Source organism: Carica papaya, chromosome 3 (assembly GCF_054855325.1).
Source record: "Carica papaya isolate Zhongbai chromosome 3, ASM5485532v1, whole genome shotgun sequence".
In the NCBI taxonomy this organism is placed as follows: domain Eukaryota; kingdom Viridiplantae; phylum Streptophyta; class Magnoliopsida; order Brassicales; family Caricaceae; genus Carica; species Carica papaya.
This window is the reverse complement of record NC_142311.1, coordinates 5,277,690-5,284,351: the sequence shown is the minus strand read 5'-3', so window position 1 is coordinate 5,284,351 and position 6,662 is coordinate 5,277,690. Positions and strand designations below refer to the sequence as shown.

General features: G+C 35.7%; 1 long non-coding RNA gene across 5 annotated transcripts; it reads left to right on the top strand.

The window, feature by feature from the left end:
- Positions 1 to 1,403: 1,403 nt before the first annotated feature.
- On the top strand, positions 1,404 to 2,865 carry LOC110815814 (uncharacterized). 5 transcript variants are annotated; one of them, XR_002539915.2, is made up of 3 exons: positions 1,409 to 2,117; positions 2,193 to 2,266; positions 2,357 to 2,865. It is a non-coding gene; the product is annotated as an uncharacterized LOC110815814 (long non-coding RNA). The 5 variants fall into 5 exon arrangements; XR_015817616.1 differs by having other exon boundaries at positions 2,352 to 2,865; XR_002539912.2 differs by having other exon boundaries at positions 1,410 to 2,117; positions 2,231 to 2,266.
- The last annotated feature ends 3,797 nt before the right edge of the window (positions 2,866 to 6,662 follow it).

The window sequence follows — 6,662 nt, the reverse complement described above, 5'->3', positions numbered from 1 at the left end:
GGCAGTTGCACGCATTACAAATTCTTCAAACCCATAAAGATGAAAATGAATAAAACATTGCTTAAAAGTAAATACATCATCCACAAGCAATGAGTTGATGTGGAGATATTTCTTGAAACTTGTTGTGAATCGCCATCAATAACAATGCGTTTTACATGCATCTTGATCGAGACCTCTAACCCATAAAGGAAGAAGAGAATTTCAGCTTCATTAACCTGCTTTTACTTGAGTATCATTCTCATTCGTGTAAACCATTCTAATTTCTACAAACAATTCCAAATCCCATCTACTCACCTCTTCCTACCGAGACATTATGGTTTAACTTATATAACCTCAGGTGCCAGTGGTATCCATTTAAGACTTCCGTTGTCCCTCAAGGTAACCCTTCCTGATTCACCAGTTGCCTGGACAGAGTTGGAAAGTAGTATGTAGTTCTTCCATCATGATGCATGGATCAATCCACTTTCCTTGGAAGAGCCAAAGATTTCTTACCCATATATTCTAGGATTCTGCATATATAATTTGTGGTTATGGGGAGTTGCAGTAGATTTTTACTTTCACATGCATGCATACTTTTCAATTGCTACCATCTCTGCATGGTACATTACCTTCAAGTTTATGATGATTCCCTTTTCCTCTTATCAGAGCTAATTTTTACAATGGATATAACTATATATATATGTATATATCTAATGTGTCTGTGATGTACATAGGAATAATGCAGTGGCCATGTGTCAATTTATTTATTAAATCTTACGGTATGGTCGTGGACTCAATAATAATTGAAGTGATGTCATATTAAACAAGAAGAAAACAAAGAGATTTATTTATTGATTATTAGTTGACATCAGGAGATTATTATATGCATATTTTATAGAGATGCGAAACAATAACAATGGATATTCAAATGAGCGTTGTGTTTTGAGGTAATTGTCTTTTTAAGGATTATTAGAGATACTCAGCAGCTATAAATTAATTCAAACATTGGATGTATTACTAATTGTATATTCTTCAGATTTTTTTTATATAACGAAAAACTTTGGTTGGTCGAGCATAATTGAATCCATTTAGAATATAAAAGTAAATTTTTTAGTGAAAAGAAATGTAATATCGGGTCCTTAATGTGATGTAAATTATGTGTAAATCTTGTGAATAAGTAAATAAAAATAAAATAGTTAAAATTTTGAGATAAAATAAATTAAATTAAATTAAATTAGGGCTTAAGGGTTTAAATGAGAGAATTTCCAGAAATTAGGAATTTTTATAAAATTTGAAGGACTTAAATGAAGACGTGTAAAAATGGGGCCAAAATCATAAATAATAAAGAATAGGAGGGGCAAATAATAAATCAAGATATAGACGGTCAAGAACGCACCGTCGGAGGCCGATCCAACGGCTCTTAATCAAAGACTATCAGCGGCCCAGATTCAATCTGGAAAGATCAAACGGCTGGGAAACAACCTATTTAAAGAAATCCATTTAGGGTTTCTCTTTCATTCGAACCAGAGAAGCCGAAAATGAAAGAGGGAGAGAGGAGATCGGCGAGCTAGAGAGAGAAGGAGAAGCGGGTGTGTCGGAAGTGATAGCCAGACCGAGAGAAAGAAGAGAGCACAGCGAGGGAGGGAGGCGCGCAAGGAAAACCAGAAAAGGAGAAGGAAACGCGGCCGAAGAAGAAGGAAGGTGTCACGAAAGCCGAAGGCCGGAGTGAGAAGAGGGAAGAAGAATCGCGACCGAGAGACGCACGCGACGCCGGCGTTCGAAGAACAGGTAAGTTTTCGTCCCGTTCCGCTTCGTCGGGTTCCCTTTCGCGTCTCACTCGAACGAGTATGCTGATTTGAAGCGGAATCGACCAACCCGTCGCGACGAGTGAGGAGTTCTTCTCGGGAAGACCGGAAAATCTTTTCTGGAGGCAAGAAACCGAAACCCGAAGCTGTTCGGATCTTCACGGCGTCGAACCCGAACCAGGTGATCTCTCTTTTCCTTTTTCGTCATGGATTTTTGGTAAACATAGGTGCGGACGCGTGTGTGTGCGCGCAGAATCCGTGAGGCAGAACGCTTCCGTCGACCCAGTTCACCGAAAGGTGGTCCATTTGGGTACCGAAATCCAAGTTTTCACGGTGAGGGTCGAAATCCGTAAGGCAAACGCGATTCAGACCTTTTTAGTTTCTGATTTACGATTATTAACCGTGCAGTGCACCCATATTGAACCGTACTGAATCTGGTATTGCAGGGGCGCTTCGGGAAAGCCAGTCCGCGAAGGTATTTGGTAAGTATTCTTCATTCTGAACCTGGATTGGGATTTTTGAAGTCTATGCATGTATATTATTGATTTTGTGTGTGTTTGAGTCTAGAACAGATGCTTCATTTGTACGCTGAGAAGAACAGAGACCCGAACACCGTCCGGACAAAGTGAACCTACCAGGGGGAGTTCAGGACACTTGATCTATGATGGTTGCTTGCCTATTCTGTTCTTTTAATAATTGTGCATGAAAAGGACAAAGTTTGAGAATTATGATTAAATAAAATAAGACTACTAATTAAAAATAATTACGATAAGGAAGTCGACCAGGGAAATTGGTGAGATAAAAGAGATGTTCAATCGAGAAAATAATAAATTAAAATAAATATTTAAAAAATAATTAAATTGATCAAAACAAAAATTAATAAATTAATAAAAGGAGGAAATCAAGAATAAGGAGTGGATATGAGTGAGTAATATATAAATTCTAGATATTTATTTGTTTGGTTTGGATAGAGGAGGGGAGGCTGCATGTCATGTCGAAGATTAGCGAGTATAGTGAATTTGTACATGAATAGTGAATAAATTATAGTTCAGACATGTAAAGGTATTTGTGAACATATAGATCATTTAACAAACATACTTGATGTGGTTAACGTGAGATTGTGTGTATTGTTCATGTGACAGAAAGATTTTTTTTTTTTTTGTATTTTTTTAATAATAATATATGTAATGATTTCGAAAATAAAAATAAAATGTATGTATTAAAAAGTTCTTAGTGCGAAAGCGAAATAAAAATTCTAATTAACATTCCTTACACAATAACCAAAAACGTATCCAACGTATGAAAGAGTAAACTAATTAAGGTAAATACTAGTAATTAATGCTATAAATAAAATTATGAAATCCTTAGACGTCTACTCGCTGTCTTCCTGCGGACTCGGGAACCAATTCCTCCTGATCTGAAATGGTTAAATAAAGAATGAGCTACGCTAGCCCAGTAAAGACGTCATACTATCTCACTGCCACAGGAGTAAAGATTTGGTAGAAAACAAAAACGACCAATGAAGCATAATTCATGATAAACTCATTTATCAATAATAAAACCTTTTACTGTCCACTTACATCGGTGAGCTTCATGAAAATAACATAAGAAAATAATAACATTATAATATCATGAAATCATACACACTTTATAACATAAGATATATCATACATTTGCATTTCAATCATCAGACAACATATTTTTCTCTTTTATCAGCCTACTAGTATCCATGAGGATCCATAGGGTCCCCGCTACACGTGAACCATTAACATTGATAACTTGATTCAGGGCCGTCCCCATACCCAGTCCGGTATGGGCGCCAAAACACATAAGGTCTCTATACCCCGTCCGATATAAGAGACTACGTTCCCGGTAGGGTTCCCTACGGACCCGGTCCGTCCACCATCTCTCAGGATATCTAGTTAGGCTGTCAACATCATCCATTTATCAATTCACATACTTTTTTCTATTTTTTTTGTCTCAATTATCCAATAAAACATAAACACGTAAACTAGTAATGAACACCAAACAAGACAACAACGGGTTCACAATAATTCAAACCATAATAAACGAAACCGTGATTCATACATACGAAATCATAAAATAAATATATCAGATATCATACTGCATTTTAAACTGTAAAATAAATCAAACAACAACTGACCGAAAAATACATCAGATTCAGGCTCCATTAGCAACCTTAATTAATTATATACAATTTATGAAACACCGTTTTATCATTTATTGAGCTTTAATACCGTGATAGAAAATAGGGTGAGAAATTTTTACTTGTTTAAGAGTCTGAAATCGGGTTTACACTGCGCCTACGAGCAGTTCCTAAATTCCATAAACTTTTTTTCTGGTAACTGAAACACACTTCCGGTACCTACACGTGTCCCGAAAAAAATTCCAAATCAGACCCAGGGCCTACTCAGCCAATTTTGGAATTCCAGCACAGCGGCTCCGTCGTGCTCCGGCGACGGCACTACCGCCCGCCGCCGCGGCGATCTGCCTCGGGTTAGCTGTTTTCGGCCGAATTTGGCCAAACTTGCATTAGTTCCTGTGATAAAACAACTCTAGGGCCCTCGGTGGGCCAAAAAATTACGAAAAATCGAAACTTATCGTCGGCGGAGCTCTCGGGTGCGGTGGCTTCTTCGGCGCGAGTCGCGATTTGATGTTTTGCTCCGGTCAACTTGTAGAGAAAAGGACGATGATCACAGTGGTGTAAAAATTGCATCAAACGGGAACCGGAAAGGGGCTCATCGGAGGTAAAAATTGAGGGAAGCCGCGGCAGTATTTTCTGGGCAATTGACAGGTAGTTTGGCTCTGATTTGGCCATAGGCGGATTCGGCATCGAAAAAGGAGTCAAGGGGAAAAAATTTACCTCGTTTGGTAGTCGAAAAATCCTCCGGTGCGGCGGGGGGTGGTGGCGGCCGGCTCCTCCGGTGACTGAGTCTTCTTCTTCGGCGAGGGTACTGGCGGCTAGGATTTGGGGTTGGGTGTGGGTAATGTTATTTATAACCTTCCCCTTTTAATCTCAACCGTCAATCACGATTTAATCTGGATCGTCCGATCGCAATTAAAATGAGAATAAATTTGGGCCGTCCATCGCGATGCGATCTGGGCTGTCCGTGCGTGATTCAATCTGGGCCGTCCGCACGCGTGAGATCTGGACCGTTCGATCGCGTGCACGCAGATCGCCCACGTGGCTTCGTCCTGCGTGGCCTCCCACGTCAGCGTCCTTGCCACGCGGCGTGTCCTGGTTGGCCGGGACTGCTGACGTAGCACAACTTTTCTAAATTGCGTTTTAACCCCCGATTTTCGATTTTTTTTTTAAAACACTCCCATAATCCAAATTTTCACCAATTTTTCCCAAAATCATTTTCAATTAATTTCCAAAAATAATTTTACCAATTTTTATCATTATTATTATTTTTATTTCTCATAAATTAAATTAAACTAAATTAAATTACAACCTTATAAATTAATAAATAAATAAAATAAAATCAAATAAAATTCCTTACTAAAATAAAAATAAAGTTTTTTTGGGTGTTACAATATATAACGGTATTGCACGATAAAATTTTAGAAATGACATCCGAAGTTCATTAAATTTCATCATGATAATTTTTAGAGCAAAAATAATTAGAATAGTTACCGGACGAATGACAGACACGTGAAGGTGTCCTAATCAGTATATATTTTGTTCATAGTTTGAGTTATCGTGTCGTTTTGTTAAACTCTATATTTTGATTTTATTTTATGTATATAAGTATTGTGTATATCATATGAGATGGTAGATTTTATTTTAATTTTTTAAATTGTGTATAAGCATATTTTGTGGATTTATCAGATAAAAAAGTGATAAATATGCCTGCGCTTCATTTTTGGGATTCAGAACGTTACAAAAAATGTATGGGTATATAATTAGTTAAGTATTTTTAGTTATGAAAAAACAGATGACACCAAGGTTATTAATTAGAATATATTAGTGATTAATTAGCTAAGATATTTGTATTTATATAAAAATAATTAAAGAAATTCTTTTCAAAACAAAACGATATTTGATAATAATTAATGTCTTCCCTTGGAAAAAATAAAAAATAAATGAAAGAGAATGTAATCCATTAATTAGAACAGGAAAGAATTTTGGTGGAAACTACTTGGAAGATGCAAGAAAAAATAAATTTGCCTCATCAGTAATTTGAATAAGCTAATGTATCTACCTTTACATTATATAATTTTTTTATTAAAAAATTGACATTTCCATGCAAAAGAAAAACATTGAATAAACTATTCACTTTTACCTACTAATACTAATTCTTGTCCTTACTGCAAAGACCAGAGATGATAATTGGGACAAACTATCTACAAATTCACTTTTACTTATTATGTTAGAGGTGGGTAAATTAAAAAAAAAAAAAAAAAAAAAGAGTTATGAGTAACACATTTACTTACTTTATCCTATATTTACTTGAATTATTTATACATTAAAAACTACATATATATATATATATATTCAAAACTAAGATTTCTTCATTATTCTCCTCCTCTCTTCAGCATTTTCCTCGTCTCATATCACAAACTTGAACCGGCAATTAGAGTCATCATTCACCTACAATTGTAGTTGTATATGTGTGTGTGTGTGTGTAGGTGCTTGAAAATTAAAGAAAAAGGCATTATAATTTTTTTATTCATTGATTAGATCTTTGGGTCTTCTAAAAAATAAATAGGTATTTTATTGTTTAAAGATATATGAAAAGTTATTTTTCTAATATTTATTTATAAAACATGAAAATTTTGTAGGATGTTAGTTAGGAAGATAAATTTGATATTGCTTGATTATAAAATTCAAGTTTGAGATAAATTTAGAATTTT